General features: G+C 41.9%; 1 long non-coding RNA gene across 1 annotated transcript; it reads right to left on the bottom strand.

Moving 5' to 3' along the window:
* Positions 1–4,318: 4,318 nt before the first annotated feature.
* LOC111090786 lies at positions 4,319–9,186 on the bottom strand. The gene is made up of 3 exons (XR_005353191.1): positions 6,674–9,186; positions 5,610–5,826; positions 4,319–4,594 (listed from the first exon to the last, which is right to left on the bottom strand). It is a non-coding gene; the product is annotated as an uncharacterized LOC111090786 (long non-coding RNA).
* Positions 9,187–17,744: the final 8,558 nt, after the last annotated feature.

The following is a 17,744-nucleotide window of genomic DNA, read 5'->3' as shown; positions in this document are numbered from 1 at the left end:
ACAGATAGCAGAGACACAGGTTGTGCCTCCTCTCCGGTGGATTGGATGGGATCCCCTGACTCTCTCCCTCTGGGGTCACTGGGCTTCACTGCCAACATGGCCACAGGCCCCTAGACCCAGCCAGCATGAGCGTAAAGTGGAGGTGCTGTGATCTGCACCCTGCCTTCTCCCCATCGCTTCTCTGAAACTCCATTAAGTAATTCATTGGGGGCAGTGTTCTGAAAAGTACTAACTGTGGTCTCACTGAGGTGAGGCCATGGGCCTGAAGGCTTTGGGAGAACTCCCTTTCCTTAAAGACTGGGAGTCCTGGAAGAGATGTGGTGGTGCGGGGAGGGGGGGCAGGGTGTAGGGGTGCACTCTGAAGTGTTTATGCAACATGAAACAAGAAAACAAAAACATAAAGAAAAAACAAATAGGAAACCATGGGGATTCCAGGGCTTCTGCTATGTGGTTGTGGTTGTCTTTTTTTTTTTTTTTTTTTAAATAATCTCTACACTCAAGGTGGGGCCCAAGTTATAGCCCTGAGATGAAGAGTCTCATGCTCTATCCACTGAGCCAGCCAGGCACTCCTCCCATGTGCTTCTAAGAGCAGATTAAAGGTCAGTAAAGCATTAAGGGCTTTAAGAGACAAGAGCTCTGCCTCAGCCCAGCTATGTGATGCTGGAGGGGCAGACCTGGGCCGTGCTTATGGCTGCATTGGCATCTCTCGGGCAGGCTCTGCCTTCTGTCTGGTTGAATTCAATTGTGCACTATGTATTCAACACTAGAAGCTGCTTCAACGGTCTTAAGAAATAAGGTGATGGAAAATACACTAAAAACCACTTGGTTGCTAAAATACAGCAGATCCTCATTATTTATGGATTTCATCTTTGTAAATCCTCCTACTCACTCACATTTATTTGTAACCTGAAAATCAACGCTCTCATCATTTCTGTGGTCACTTGCGGATGTGCACAGGGCAGCAAAAAATTCATTGCACATGTTCCCAGCAGAAACTGAACAACAACTCTATCTCGTCGCATGCAGAAGTGATAGGATGCGGGGTGGAAGAAGATATGACAGAACGAGAAGCTTTGGCTCTGGGGCCAGGTGGTGGGAGTTTGAGTCCCACTCTGGCACCTGTTTAGTGGAGGGGCCTCAGATGAGTCACTTAAGATTCCTGGACACAAATTTCTGAGTTGTAAAATAAAATAAAAAAAAAAATCTACCAAGATGAACTACTTTTTAAAAAAGTTTTGGATGATAATCTGTGTGACATATGTATACATATATTCCTAAGGCGCAATGGCTCAGGATTCACTAATTGGCTATTTGAAGCTATTTTATGGAACATACTTTGGATAACAAGAATACGTATTTGTAACTATGTGGGAAAGCATCTATATATTTATGCTTTCCCACGTAGTTGTAAATACAGAGATTCATATATATATATATATATATACACAAACAGGTAATAAGACCAGAACAAGGAGGCAGTCAGAGTAGAAAGAACTGGCAATGTGTTATACTAATAGGAACAGCAGGACCCTCCCTGTAACCAAGGTCTTTACAGATATACACCTTACAAAGGTATATATATCTTCACAAGAGAAGAGTTTATATATATTTATATGATATATGTAATATTCCATTATTCAAATAATAAACAACTTATATTCCATCATATGAATAATAGAATATTATCCAGCTTTAATAAGAAACTTACGCCATTTGTGACAACATGGATGATTGTTGAGGACATTGTTCTAAGTGAAAGAAGCCAAGCACAGAAGAATACATACCACATGTTACCACTTACATGAGGAATCTGAAATAGCCAAACTCATAGACACAAAGAATAAAATGATGGTTGTCAGGGCCTGGGCAGAGGTGGGTAGTGGGGACATGTTAGTCAAAGGGTACAAAGTTTCCATTACACACAGTACCTGTAGTTAATGACACTCTATTGAATATTTAAAATTTTGCCAAGTGGGTAGATCTTATGCTAAGACTTCCTGGGACAAATAACAATAATAAAAAGGGTGGGAAAAAATTTTGGTGGGGGTGGATATACTTGTGGCAAAGATTTTGGTGATGGTTTATACTTATCTTCAAACTCTCAAAGTGTGTACATTAAATATGTACAGGCTTTTGAACAATATGACACAGAAATAAAGTGTATGCCTTGACAAAGTGAGAGAGAACATACAGCAGGAAGAAAGGGCTTTATCTTTAGCTTCTTACTTTTTCCTGCTTTTGACACATGGGGTCATGCTGCCATTTTGCGTTGGGCCCTGTGCATTGTAGACGAGTCCCTGTAGGAGAGCTGTCTACACTCTGCATAGTCTCACATGTTTACAATGGCTGGACACACTCTGAGTGAGCAAAATCAGACGAATGTGAAATGGATGTGGACAACAGCAACATGAACAGGCACATTCAAAATTCTCTAATGCTGGTACTAAAGTATAGATGAATAAACCCATTATGATACAACCATTTAACACGTTAACCATGGACACAGATGGTCTTGTGGGCCATGGGTCTTATGCTGGGGCCGCCCTGCTAGACCCTGGAGACACTGTGGGAAATGGCGGGTGTGCCTGAGGCCTCGGAACAGACAGATGTATTTTCATTTGACTTTTAAAAAATTGATGGAAAGAGTTTGTTGGGGAGCTCTGTCTTCAATTCCACAACATTTTGGAGGAGTCTGCCACACTCTCCCTGAAGTGAGCAGGGCCAGTGGCGCATCCGAGGTCTCCATGCCACATGAACCTGTGCACCTGTTGGAAAAGTTCCAACTAGATGGATGCATAAGAAATGAGGGGCCAGGGGTGCCTGGGAGGCTCAGTAGGTTAAACATTGCACTCTTGATCTCATCTCAGCTCTTGATCTCAGGGTTGTGAGTTCAGACCCTGTGTTGGGCTCCACACTGGGCATGGAACCCTACTTAAAATTAAAAAACAAACAAACAAATGGAGGGGCCAGAGGTCACCTTAGGTTTAGCAAAGTTAACGTATCAAAACATAAAATGTGACAGAGATAAATGAAAATTCTGCTTTTACTGTCAAAACTAAGGTCCGTCATGATTTTTAAAAATGATCTGTTTTTCCGCTTCAGCCATCTTGTATAGTCACTTCACATTTGGCATAAAAGCACAAATGCTATCTGCCAATGTCCGATCAAATTTCAGAAAGATAAACACCGGTAAAAATAAAAAAAATATCAGGTAGATACCCAGAGACAGAGGCAGAAGCTATGAGGCCTCTTGACCAATGCAACCCTGCCCCAGGAGTTTTGGGTTCTTAGGGCTCTGTGTGACACTGGGCCAGCCCTTGCTTTCTCCAGGACTCTTTGGTCCCATCTTTATGCCTGCAGCGGCCATGGTGGCCCGCCTGCCCTCCAGGACTATTGGGAGAGCATGGTGGGAGGCATGCCAGGAACACTGACAAGCATGCAGCAACAGGGTGGGTACTGTATCCTGAAATGGTTGTCGAGCATCACCAAGCCTCACAGGAACACCCTCGCACTTACCTCGGCATCATCCACCAAAGGAAGCAGTGAGAGGAGGTGTGAGATGAGACTCCTGAGTGGCAGCAGAGGCCAGGGCCCAGAAGGGGAGCTGGTTGGTAAGATGAAGGCCCCAAGGTCCTAATTCACCCGTCTGGGGCTACTTTGGGGAAGGCAAGGGTCTAAAGCATTCCTTGGCCTGCCCAGACCCCAACACCCTACCATCATCAAGCCCCAAATGAACCAAAGCCAAAAATCTTGGATCTATTACATGAGGGTGATGTGGACTGGTCCATGTTCAGAAAAGCTCAGTGTCCTCCTCATCAAGGGAGTGTGGCCCCCCACACACCTTGCCAGAGACACTTCCACATTTGAGGAAGGCTTTGATTAAAGGTCTTCAGTGAAGGGACAGCATCAGGGACTGTGCCAGTTATTGGAATCAATAAGAAGGGAGATAGCAGGCCCAAGATCCTAACTGTTCAAATACCTGAAGGACCAAGGTGAGGGAAGATGTGTGGGCTGGCTCGCAGATCTATCAGCATGAGCACCAATTGTTCAAACAGGCAAATGGGGCAGGCTGGCCTGCAGGAGGTCCCAGCCCCTTGTCATCTTTTTGATGAAAGCAATTGTTACATAATTAAAATCTTTAAAATCATACTCGATTCCATGCATTTAAAAAATATGGTAAGCCATGCGTACATGATAACAAGGGGAGAGTATATTTTTACCAAAAAATGTTTGGGGAAAGTATTCTTAAGAATTTATGGAGAGTTTATGATCATTTTAACCCAGATATGCTGTCAACTATTTTATTTGAAAAGCCTTACATATAGTACCAGATGTTGAAGAGGACACAGGAGATTAGTGTGGGCACGGGGAGTGAGGGGTGGGCAGGGGGAAGACAGCAGGCAACACTGTTCACACCTGAGCCTTGTGGTGTCTGTGCCTTCCTGTGGGGGTGCACTGCAGAGAGGCCTGAGAGCTCATGTAAATCTTGGTGATCTGAGGTTGAAAACTTTGCATCTGACACACATTGTGCTGTTCCCTTCAGGACGGTGTCCCAGGAGGATGTGGCTGTTTCCTGCTAAAGCGTCAGTTGTAGCTACAGAAAGAGGGGGCACACTTTTCAGATGAATTAGTCTGGTTCAGATTTGTGCTTACATTTCCAATTTCAAACATTTTTTTAAATGGATGTGCATTTTGCAAAATAATGTATAGCATAATTTAAACCATTAAGCTCTTATGTTACATATACATTAATGTCTCCTTTTGGTGTATATCAGCTGATTGATACAGACCAACCACGTTTCATAGCAGCTTTCACTCTTAGCTCATCAAGGGTGACCTCGCTCCTGGGGTTCTAGAAGCAGCACCTAAAGCTGATGCCTCCCTCTGCCCCTCTTGGCACTGAGATCTCAGGCAACTTGCTCAACCTTGCTGTGCTTGTTTCTGCTTTTGGAAGATGTGAAATTCCAAATTCCCTCTTTGGAAGAGGCAACTCGGGGTTTTTGTGAGAATTATTTGAAACAGTAACACCCCCCCTCCCCTACTTCCACCCTCCTTTTCTTCCTTCCCAAAGTGATTCCATTTAATGGTGTGTTGGACATGGAAGTAGAAAATATGGCATGAAGGGTAAAGGAAAAAAAAAATCATTCCCTTCAAGATTAAGAAAATAGGGTGTAAGAAGTAATTTTAGGAGGCAAATCAATCCAAGTATAAAAGAACTACTTTTTTCAAGTCTATCTGCCATCCATCCCATAGCTATTTTTCATGAGCTGAAACTTTTGTTCAATAAATAAATAAATGACTTAATACCCAGGTCTATCTGTAAATTGGTAAATATCTCTGAAAATCCATTTTAGGCTTGATACTTAAGTGGCACATATTTTTCATCACTTAAGTGACATTTCTATTTTTTTATGTGTTGACTTTTTTCCTTAACTTTAAGAAGAGCCACATGAACAAGGTAAGCAATAAGATTTCACATGTAAAAAAAAAAAAACTACAGCCTAAGCTATCAACTGAGAGCAAAAGCATGCTGAATAAATCACATTTTGTGAGTGAACTGACAAGAAATAAAGTCCAAAACAAAGTAATGTACAAGCAGATAAAATCACCTTTGGTTGCAGCTGAGCTGACAGCTCTCGAAACTCACGATGATGAGAGTGTACCTCCCCTTAGTCCAAGGACTGCTGAGTGTGGCTGCCCTGCCGTGTGAGCTGGCTTTCCAGCCAGCAGGCTGCCTGCTGCAAGCCTTTCCAACGCCTTCCCCATCTCAAAGGAAGAATGATTTCTAGACTTGGTGTGGGGGTGAGAAGTGAACACAGCAAGGGTCTGTGCCAAAAAGTCAAGATCTGTAGTTAGTCAACAAATTATCACTTTACACATCCCTCATCTTTTCCTCAGTATCTTTTATTTTTTTTTTCCTCAGTATCTTTTAATACAAATCAACAGAATATGCTCATACAAGAAAGTTATTTATGCTAAAGAAATAAATGTTTTCCTTGAAAGAAATCATGTTTTGCAAGTGGACATATGTCTCTGAATGTGCTTTGCAAGCTATAACTAGTTTAGGGGAATGTGATAATTTTTCAATAAATATTAAAAATAACATTACTCAACAGGTAGAAAACCTCAAGGTCTGTGTGGAAAGTAAAACATTTGTTGTATGTGGTGGTTTTAAGTATATTTGACTTCTTGAATGTTGGGTGCCTGGGTGGCTCAGTGGTTGAGCATCTGCCTTCGGCTCAGGGTGTGATCCCTGGGTCTGGGGATTGAGTCCTGGATCAGGCTCCCCGCAGGGAGTCTGCTTCTCCTTCTATGTCTCTTCCTCTCTCTCTCTGTCTCTCATGAATAAATAAATAAATAAAATCTTTAAAAAATAATAAAATAAAATACATTCTTGAATGTCAGTGTACCTCTATCTAAATAAATTGTGCCTTTGTCCCTCAAAGATAGAGGAATGAAATGGAATCAGTTTTGGCAAGGAGGGTTTCACCAACATGGTGTTTAGGACTTACTCCTGAAATGGCCTTGTACTTTTTACTAAAATGATGTTTCCTTTTAAAAAAAAAAACCAGTGGTATGATCTATTATTCAGTTTATTCAGCTTTGCTTTGAGTGTTTCTAGAGCCAACATGAACATATCACAACAATGAAGGAATAACACAAAGGTCCACACCTGTCTTCTTCTATTGAATCTGGAAATGAGGATTGCAGGGAAAGAAGAGGAAATATCCTCCACATAAATCCACATCTGATGGCAGTCCTCCAGCAGCTGCCATGTGACTTCACAACACAGGTACAGGTTCCATTCTTTTGTTTGCTTTTTATTAGTGCATAATTATGACTTAGTTTTTTGAAGATTCAATCTGCTTCCTTTATAAAAATGGCATGTATTACATTGTTCTTTTGTTTCCGAATGGAAAAGAAAAAAAGAAGAAGGAAAAAAGTATTGGCCAGTGTCTCACTAGTTAGAAAAAAATCTGTTGCTATGTAAAAATGTTCAAACAAACACTAAGTGAGTGCACTGGCATGCTTGGGGAGAAAACTTAAATAGCACTAAGTATCCTTAAAAAGTGGAAGCTGTCATTTTCCCCAATCCCTTATTTTATTGTTTTTAAATGTTTAATGTGATTATCTTTTTCTTCTGCCTTTGCTGAGTTCATCTCAACACTTTTGTCTCTGCCAGTAATTTTTCCCCACTGTGTCTGTGTGTTCATTCTTTATCATAATTTATTAGTTCTGTGGTGGTTTTTAGCTGTTTAGTCTTAACTGAAAAATCTGCAACTGTCTCTCTTCATCTCATTGGTTTTACCAACACACCTTTATTCCTGTTAGTCATTAAATCTATATTTTCTCTCAATTTACGATGGCCTAAAACATTTGCAAGGAATGCTCTTCTTCTCCAGTTGCATTTTCTTCCAGAATGTTCTCATCATGGCCACCTACCCCTTCTCCCCACAGTGTGTTTGCATTAAGGCTGTGTTTTTCCATACCTTGCTCTCACTGTCACTCCAGAAGTTCTCTCAGGACCCCCCAGGTCAGGGAGTCAACTTCACCTGGGGTCCTAGGTGCCTTTTCCAAGGACTCTGGTTATGCTGAGACCTTTTCTTACACCTTGTCTTCTTATATTTGGCTGGACCGTTCCTGTTGGCTAGAGAAACGTGGGAGTTGTCTGCATCTTATTTCCTTTTTTAAATTTCAGTGCAGTTGGCCAAAATATCCTAATTCAGTGGCCTTTCTCTGTCACTGGTTACTCCACGAAGTGCTTCTGTTCTACAGGAAACATACAAATGTCTTCTCTGGGAGGCTTCAGCCTTTCTCCTTTTACCTGTCCCCATTTTGGTGGGTAACAGTGAGATTTTCTAGATCGGTGTTTCCACTGGCACCAGTCTTCTCCAGAATTTGGGTGGACAGAGCTTAGTGGGTGCAAGGCCCCCAGCTCAGCCATATGGGGAGTACATGCCTCATGCTCTACACAGATACTCAGCCTCAGGTGTGTGTGTAGGGAGGTCATCTTAGCTGGATACCTTCTCTTCTCCCCCTGCTGGGCTGACTTGGCTCTGAGCAGAGCCAGCGTGGCCATCTTCCCCACCTCTATCTGACCAAGAGTGTGGAAGAACAGGAGATCGAGGTGCCGAAGGGTACACAGGGGACTCCAGGCAACCAGGAGGCGGGCAACATGTCCAGGGCAGGATGCAGACAGGTGGCAGAGCAGCAGACAGAGTCAGGCTGACAGCTGCGGTGTGCACTTCCACTTGTCCATTCCACTAGCTATTGGGGGGCAGCCTTGGCTGAGTCCCTGTTCAGTCCCCATCCCTGTATGTGTGGGCAAGAATGCTATGGCCTGTCCTTCAGAGGGTTCATGAGAATTGCATGTGATAAACAGGCACCCCCTGGCGGGACCTGGTGGGCAAGCCTTTTAGTGATGCCTGTTGCTCCCTTTCATTCTTTACCCACGTCTTCTTCTCATCAGGCTTGATGCATTCACTTCCAGAAAGCAACACTGGAACCTGCATTGTAAGTATGTTCTCACCCCTCATTAGTAGAGACCTTTTCCCCTAATATTTCATGTAAAGCAGTGGGATCAAAGCTGACGGTGACTCTGAAGCACATCCTAGAGCGAGGCCGCAGCGGGCTACCAAACCCCCACTGCTTGTGTGTATTCCCTGGAGCAGGACTCCTTTCATCTGATCACAGAGAGCTGAGACGAATCCTCACGCCACAGCTATCTTTCTGCCACTCAATTCTGTAACCTTTAAAAAATCCATTGTGTTGAATCATTTGCCCAAAATATAAGCTGTTAGTTCATGGTCTAAAGCTTTGCTTTTACTGGTCTTACCCTGAAACCCATCCCCAGCCCTGGCACTTGTAAAGATAAATGATCTCATTCGGGTCTGTCTTCAGGGAGAGAATTATAACACCCTGTGATAGGGGTTGATGCACAAGAAGTATTACTGTTTAAAAATAAAGGGTTTGGCAGTAGGATATAAGTACTAAACAATATAAAGTATCATTGTGAATGACTTCTATAAGTGAAAACACAAGCTTTTGTCTAGGAAAGAATGCTCTGGTCTACATCTGGATGAGTTCCACAAAGAGCTAAATCTTCTGCAATTATTTATTTGTAAGTGATGTGTTCACAATTATTAATTATCAACACAAGACCCCAAAAAAGGATGCCATAAATAAGTGCATGCCTGCGAAGTGTCAGAAGTGCTATCCAACAGAACTTCCTGTGCTGATTGAGAAGTGCTCTATTCCGATCAATGTCCAACACCGCAACCACCAGACATGAGTGGTTAAGGGGTGCCTGAAAAGTGCCTCATGTAATTGAGCTTTTAATTTCATGGGGATGGTAATGGATGCTTTACTGAGTAAAAAATATTTTGGTTTTTTTCCCTTTCTGTTAAAAAAAAAAAAACAGTTACAAACAACAAAATTTGGAGATAGAGAAGAACCAATTGTCTCATTAAGAAAAAGCTCAGTTGTACTCTTGATTTTCTTTCACAACTGAAGTTTTCCAGTTTGATTTAATGAAGATAAGTTTAAAGGAATGTCTCGTTCATTTAATGAAGATAAGTTTAAAGGAATGTCTCATTCATCTATAATTAAAATACCACTAGGTAATATATATTATAAAATTTGAATTATTTAAGTCCAAAGATAATACTGTTTTCTCACTGACCAGACACCTGCTAAATATCAGAAAGCCAAGAGTATTTCTTTTATTTCGTGTCTCCTCATTTTCACTGCAAGCATAGCTTTTCTGGGGGCTACTTTTGACTTAAATGCATTTTCTTAAATTCAGTAGAACTCTTACAAATTTCTAAATACCAAATTTCTTATTCTTTCCAGAATATTTTACTTACAAGTGATATTATTTTCACCAATACCAGAATCTTCATCAGTCAGAACGTAGTGAGCCTCAGAACTACTGGTCTCCTAAGTTTTGAACCACCATATAGGCTAAAACACTGATTTTTTAAAAAATTAAGTGTACTATGCACATGCATAGGCTGTCAAGATCCGATCTACAGCCTTAGGCTCTTTGATGAATAGAGTATGTTCTGGTTTTCTGAGAAGCATGAGCAGCAAGCAGGTCTTTCGTGAAGATTTACAGGTTCTTGGCAACTCTCCTACGGAGTTCCTCCACCTGCATCCTTGTAACTACCCAGCTCATCAGTCCTCAGGCTTCACCCTCCATCAGTGTGATCCACAAGACACTGCCTGGTCCCACCACTCCCATGACCTTCTCTCTTGGTTGCTTATCTCTGCTTGGGATGACCTTTCTTTTCCTGCCTTAATGACACTGTGCTTGTTTCTGTCTCCTGGCATTTAGATCTACCCTTCATTCTTGCTTATACAGTTCTTCCCAGATGCTCCTTAGCTGGCTCCTTTCACTGTTTGAGTTCATTTCAAGTGGCACCTGCTCTGTGTGGCCACCTTGATCCCCTAGCTAACCTTCTGTCCCCATCCCAATAGTCATCATTCTTCCCCGTTGCTGTGATTGTGCATTCACTGTCTAGTGTGACCGTATGCTGCATTTGTCCTCATGTGTACTGACCATCTCCCCCACCAGGGTCATTTGCATGCTGCCCACTGAATATCAAACCTAACACAACGGCGGCTCTGTGGTGGGCACTCAGGAAATATTTAGTTAAATTAAGATGCATTAAATTGTAACTGATAATTAAGGCTTCTAAAACATAACTGATATTTTCCCATTGATTTCTCAAATATGTTATGCTTATCATTTGAAACAAACCTCGGGCTGGAATTTTGGGTGATGTGTATGTATGGGGTAAGGGGATCATGGCACACAGACCCCCCTTAGAGGAAAAAAGAGGTCATTATCACCTCCAGCCTGCCTACTGTGGACAACCAAATGCCATATCTAAATACTTATGATTTGGGGACTCAAACACTTTTCGGGTTCTTAGAGTTTCCTATTAAAAATGTAGATGCTTTGTCACAGTGATTCTTCTCAAGCACTATGTTCGGCTCCAGAAAGTAGATTATGAAGAAGATGAGACATGATTTCTGTCCTTGGGGAGCCCACTTTTTAGCCTCATTGGCTCCTGATTGAGAACAACATACACAGACTGAGTTTTTAAAAATGCAGGGAGGAGGAAAAAGGAAGAGAGAAATTGCAAAGGACTAATTTTACCCACTTTACTATTTTTGTCTCAAATTGGTCCTATAGAACATAAAATATGTGTAAAGACTGTGCCAAAGTAAATGGCTCATATAGTGAGCATTTCTAAGATAGTGTTATGGCTCACTCTATCAATTTTATTGTATAACTGTCTGCTTCCAGCACATTTCAGAGACAAATCTTGAGCAAGCAGTGTGATCAGAAGGGCATTTTGATCTATAAGATCTTATCATTCTATAGATCTATAAGATCTACAATTACACTCCTGAGGTTTTACCCATTTCACACTGTTCATGTTGAGCCTGTTAGGCGTCAGATTGATTCAAAGGGGTGTATAATCTCTCTTCTCGGTGTTTCTGCATAAGACTATTTTTCTTTAAAATTGTACAGCTGTGTAAGCAGTAACTCTAAATGAAAACACTGAAATAGCTTTCGCTGTTTTTCAACATTAAATACTCCAAGCAGAGCTGAAGTATTGAAAGATAATTCCTCTGTTGTTCCCTTGCCACCTAAAGAGCTTTCGCTCTTGCAAATTTTTAGTTCTGAATTTATCTGCAAAGTCTTAATTATGTTTAAGAACATGTTTCTTATTCACAACCTGAATTGATCTAGAAAGTCCTAGAACTAGGATGACATTTTCAGCTCCATGTTGTACCTCAAAATTCCATAAGAACAGAAATTCCATTTAGACCTTCAACTGCTTGGGTGCAGGGATTGGACACTCATGCAAAGTTTATAGGCCACTAGTGAGAATTCCTGGCTTCTGAATCAGACCCATTCTAGGAGCCCTGGTAGCCAATGAGCTGATCCCCAGAAGTCTTAAAACCCCTGCACAATCATAGACAAAGCCAAAGGAGAAGAGAATTCTCAGATTCTTTTGCCTCCTGGTGCAGTTAACTGCCCAGTGCTTCCTTCCCATGGCAGTCCAGGGTGAATGTGGCTGGGCCAGGGTGACTCTCAGATGGTGAGTTTTTAGGACCCTTCTGCCCAATATTGAATTACTGATATGCTTAAGAAGCAGCACTAGATTCCATGGGAGTGGAAATTAATAGTTTTTAAGTTGAAACTTCTAGATCAGAATTCCTGCCCTGTCACTTCCAACTCTAGGGTGAATTCATGTAATCTTTTTGAATTTCTATTCCATTGATAACAGACATAGTGAGGATTGTTCCAAGTCCTTTATCTAAGAGAATGTATGCAATTATCCTGTAATATAACACACCCTAAGACCACAAAAGATTTCCTCCCCAAATCAATTCAGAATGAGGCAAGATAGATAGAAAGAAGAAAAATAAGAAAAAAATCTTGCATTATTATTTTTTGCACTCTAATAGATGTCCCCCAGAATTTGAAAGATGAAGGTACTTGGTGTTTCATGGACAAACCTCCCATATGTCCATGGACACCCTGGAAATCTCAGCAAAATGCTACCCTCTGAAAATGCTGTCACCATTCCCTAATACCAAAGGACATAACATACCAATTTTCTCCCTGTAGCTTCCTGTGAACTAAAAGATTATGTATTTCAAAATTATATTGGGCACCAGGAAAGTGAAAGCTTATATTTCTCACTCTGAGGAAGGAAAATAAGAGTGAAAATGTGATGATATTGGCAGACAATGGTTTTATTTTTAGTACCAAACCTGAGAAGTTTAGGAAAGCATGATGTTTCTTTAATCTCTTTCCCTAGATTTCTCTGGATTGTAGAAAGTCACCAGAGAATCCATTTCCTGATTATTTGTTCCCAATAGCTCACAATTTCTCTCAATGTTCATCTTTAATTTTATCCCCTATATTAACCCAGAGATAGTATTTGGTTCATAGGTGTGTTATTTTCCATTAGCTATAGCCTATCACTACTAAAATTACATTGTGTAGAATGTATTAAATGGAAGACCTTGAACAACCCAGTTAAGCAAAAGAAATATGTGTTATTTATAATATATAAAATATATGTGTATATATACACATACACTACACAACTATATATGTGTGTGTATATATATGTATATTTATTTATAATTATAGCCTGATAATGTTAATTTGAAGATGTTGTGCAGGGACAGAGACATTTCTATGGTCCCAGATACATAGAACATTGATTTCTATACAGCGTGGTGCAAGTTTTATATAATCAATTAATCTTGGGAAAATAGAAAAGTTAAAATAGGGGGATCCCTGGGTGGCGCAGAGGTTTGGCGCCTGCCTTTGGCCCAGGGCGCGATCCTGGAGACCCGGGATCGAATCCCACGTCGGGCTCCCTGCATGGAGCCTGCTTCTCCCTCTGCCTGTGTGTCTCTCTCTCTCTTTCTCTCTCTTTCTGTGACTATCATAAATAAATAAATTGAAAAAAAATTAAAAAAAAAGAAAAGTTAAAATAAAATAATACATAAATACCTATATAAATGTGTATTTAAATATAAAATATATATTGTATCTGTAGCTATAACTGTTTAGAAAAGAAAGGAAACCCAACAAAAACAAAAGCAAGTCTGTGCATAAGGCTACATTATTTTAAAATCTGCTATATTCTTTTTAAAAACGTTTGAAACATACACTAAGTGATGCTAGCCACAGAGAACGATGAGCCCACTTTGTGCAGACACATCCCTTAGATAGTGACACTGAAGACCAGCTTGTACCGGGTATGGAATGCAAGGGGCCAGGCTGGGCTCTCAGGGCAGGGAACCATCACCATGTGGTTTGGGAGCTACCTCTGGGTCTGCTGGGACACGCAGCAGGTGCATTCGCTGGGAAATCAGGCAATGCCCGGTGGAGGAGGTGGTGGATGCAGGGCTTCCACAGCAGGGAGCTTAGGTGGAGACTATGAGAGAAGGGGCATCTGGGGCAGAGTGCACCCACAGGTGAAGGTGCTAGCTGGAGGGAGCCCAGCAGGATGCTCCAGAGAACCCTGCAGACCTTTAGGAAACGAGTCAGTGAGGGGACAAGCCCAGAAGCTGAGTCAGGATGCACTCTGAGGGGACCTGAGTGTCCAAGCCAGGAAGGGCAACTGTGGTCTCCAGGCAAGGGGTGCCTAGGGAAGCTTTGGGACACAGATGTCCTGGTGAAAACAACCCTGCAGGGCCCAGAGGAGGGGAGGGGGAATTGCCTCAGAACCTGGACTGGGAATCTATCTGTACAGACTGTATCTGAAATTAAGATAATTAGTGATCAGGAGTGAGTGAAAATAGAGGCCTTCTCACTTGGAATTACAACAGTTTTTGGAAGATTACAAGCTTGTTTATTGTCTGGGGCACAATCGGGCTTGCTTTTGTTATTACTAGGTTTCCCTTCTTTTCTAACCAGCTGCAGTAAATCAGGGTCAGGGCAGAGTTCCAGTAACTAATTCTGCATGGGTGGAGGTGCAGGAAGCAGGGTCCCCACCTCCTGTGTGGACACGGCTCATCCAGGACTTCCCTGGAAGGCCAGCGCCCTGAGAGACTTCCATGGATTCTGAGTCCTCCACCCTCCCCAGCCTGAAGTCAGAGAGATGGGCTCTCCTTCCTTCCTCTGGGGTGGGGCCCTGAGAGGCAGCCCTGAGGACTTGTCCCTTCTTTGCCAGCAGCCTCTGCCCTGGTGGTTGTTAGGGTCATTGGCTGGGAGGCTATGCCCCACAGAAATCATCATTTAGTGAGTCCTCCAGATGGCACTGCTGGGCCTGGGTGAGGGTCACATTTGGCCCTCAGGAAACATCCAGTAGGAAATGAGAAGTGTGGGTCACTGAAAATGGGCCTGAGGAGGATAAGCTAGAGGAGGGAAGGGCTTAGGGGATTTGCAGGGCCAGCAACAGAAGCACATAGGACATGGCCTGGAGGTCAGCAGAGACATGTGAGGTGAAGGAGCATCCTCTGAGTGCTATGCCCTAGCTGTGATTCCAATTTTCTGTCAATGTCACATTCTGGCCACAAATTTCCCCTGAGGAGTGAAGGCTGCTTTAGTAAGTGGCATGTTTTCACATTACAATACTGCTTCACACTCCTAACTCTGGGAAATGAACTAGGGGTGGTGGAAGGGGAGGAGGGTGGGGGGTGGGGGTGAATGGGTGACAGGCACTGAGGGGGGCACTTGATGGGATGAGCACGGGGTGTTATTCTGTATGTTGGCAAATTGAACAACAATAAAAAATAAATTTATTATTAAAAAAAGCAAAAACAAAAACAAAAAAAAAACAATACTGTTTCATTTCCTGGGCCCGAATAGGCCTGGTCATTGGTACTGGGGAGCGTGGTCACTGCCCTTTAATTCTTGTGGGTGTCCAGGCACATGGTGTTCTGTTTCCAGCAGCATCTGGAGACACTAATACCACCCCTCAGTGAGGAAGCAGATCTGTGTTTAAGGAGGAGCATCTCTAATTATACATGGTCACTTGGTTCTCTTTAAAAGTGACAGTATTCCTGTGCAGTACAAAAGGTCCTCTTAGCCATCACACATAACAGATTGGCAGAGTAAAGACCCTCTTCTTCCAGCAGTGACTGGAATCTATCCATGTTTTCTTTTTTTTTTTTTTTTAATTTTTATTTATTTATGATAGTCACACAGAGAGAGAGAGAGGCAGAAACATAGGCAGAGGGAGAAGCAGGCTCCATGCACCGGGAGCCCGATGTGGGATTCGATCCCGGGTCTCCAGGATCGCGCCCTGGGCCAAAGGCAGGCCCCAAACCGCTGCGCCACCCAGGGATTCCCTATTCATGTTTTCATTTAAAATTTTTCAAAATATGAAAAATGTGGAAAAAAATGCAGAATACTAAAAGGTACCAATTAGCATGTTTTGAAATGAATTTCTTTTTCAGAAGTGATTTTGAAGATGAAGGAACTTTTTCATCAATGTGAAGTTGCCAAAGTAGCCTGGACCACCATGTGATGCAGGGAAGAACACGGAGAGTGCCCTACATATAGGAGTCCCTATGGTGATGAGGACCTCCACTGGTGTCACCAGGGCGCCCGTTTCCCCCATCCTACAGCATGTATCAGCCCATGTTTGCATCCACCTCACCTGACCCCAGAGTCTGCACTCTTACTGACCTTTCTGCCCTGCCTTCTGGTTCTTTCTCGTTCATTTGCTTCTAAGATAATGTACTGTCTTGCCTTGATCTTCCCAACATTTGGGTCAATCTTGAGTTAGCAGAAAAAGGGCCTTATTTCCAGAAAGCCTCTGTTAGAATATACCCTACATTAATAGATAGTGTCCTGGTGATTTTCACTAACATTTGTTCACTAGCACATTAGCCCAGAGTTACACTGGTATTCACTGAGCCTCCATCCAAGGAGCCTGAACAGCCAGGATCAAGGATGGGGGTGCAGGAGATGGACAGCCAATCTCTGGCTGTCCACCAACTCTGGCCGAGAGTGCCTTGTTCTAAAATAGATCCAGGAGGACCTCTGATACCTGGAAACTCCAGGCCATGCCCAAGCAGATATCACAAAGGCATTTAGAAAGAGATAGACATGATACATCTACTTTCCTAAATGCAGATGTTACCTAGAGCATGCCATGTGGGGTCACCTCCCATCAGTGGAATTCCCTTTGGGTGAAAATTTTCTTAAAACATTTGGATCATAGTTTACATGGAGAATTTAGCTCAAACAGAAAATAATTTCTGAATACTCGAATCTAACAATAATAACCACACATCCTAAAGTAGCTGTAGAGAAATTTGATGTGTGTGTGTTCAAAGATTTAACTATAAGAAGTCAACTCCTTTTAGTGCAGAGGTGTCCTGGTGCCATTAACAGGTTTGTCAAGAATGTCTGGATGTTCTATAAGCTTCCTTAAGTTAAATAAACTTAAGGACAGGAAAGCTATTGACCATGTAATTCATTGATCATTTTGCTTATAATAATAATATATAATATATATAATATATATTATTATATCATATTATATATAATTATAATTATAATAATAATAATTATTATTATTATGGGATGTAAGGATAGAAGAAATGTTGCCATAGTGATTTTCAATTGAGTTTGGAGGGGTTTTAGGCTTTTTTTTTTTTTTTTTTTGCCTCTCTCCTCACATTTGCTTGTATGAGCCTTTTCCTGTATTTAAATTTTACTTCTGTAGGAAAGTTAGTAATCATAATATTGCTGGAAAGTAGCACAAAAGCTCCTTGAGGATCTCTTCCCACTGCTCAGGACTTTTTTTTTCTCTTTAAAAAAATGATATTGAGTTTGAAGTGCTGAAAGGAAGACAAGCCAGGCAGTTTGAATGATTACTAAGGATATTCAAGAACAGAATAGGGAAGACAGAGGTTCAAACCCAAATGAAATTTGCATTTGCACAGTGCAGATCAAATTTCTGTTTTATGAACCTGAGGTTTTGTTCTGGTAGTTTCACCCTATTGTTCTTCTTTAAGGATCACAGCTACTTCTGGGCCACCGTCCTGACTCTGGAATCCTTTTACAAAATCTAGCTCGATCCATAGTAGCCAGGAGATTTCTGCACAAGCATTATCTCTGTGCATTACTGACTATAGGGGACCCACTAAGGAGGTCTTCACCCTCTGTGCAAGCTTCTTTTTTTTTCCCTCCTTCAAGGTGGTTAGCAGTAGTCTTATGCTTTCACTATTATTTTATTCTTATTCTCATG

This window comes from Canis lupus, chromosome 1 (assembly GCF_011100685.1).
Source record: "Canis lupus familiaris isolate Mischka breed German Shepherd chromosome 1, alternate assembly UU_Cfam_GSD_1.0, whole genome shotgun sequence".
Classification (NCBI taxonomy): Eukaryota; Metazoa; Chordata; class Mammalia; order Carnivora; family Canidae; genus Canis; species Canis lupus.
This window is presented reverse-complemented; position numbering and strand designations above follow the sequence as displayed.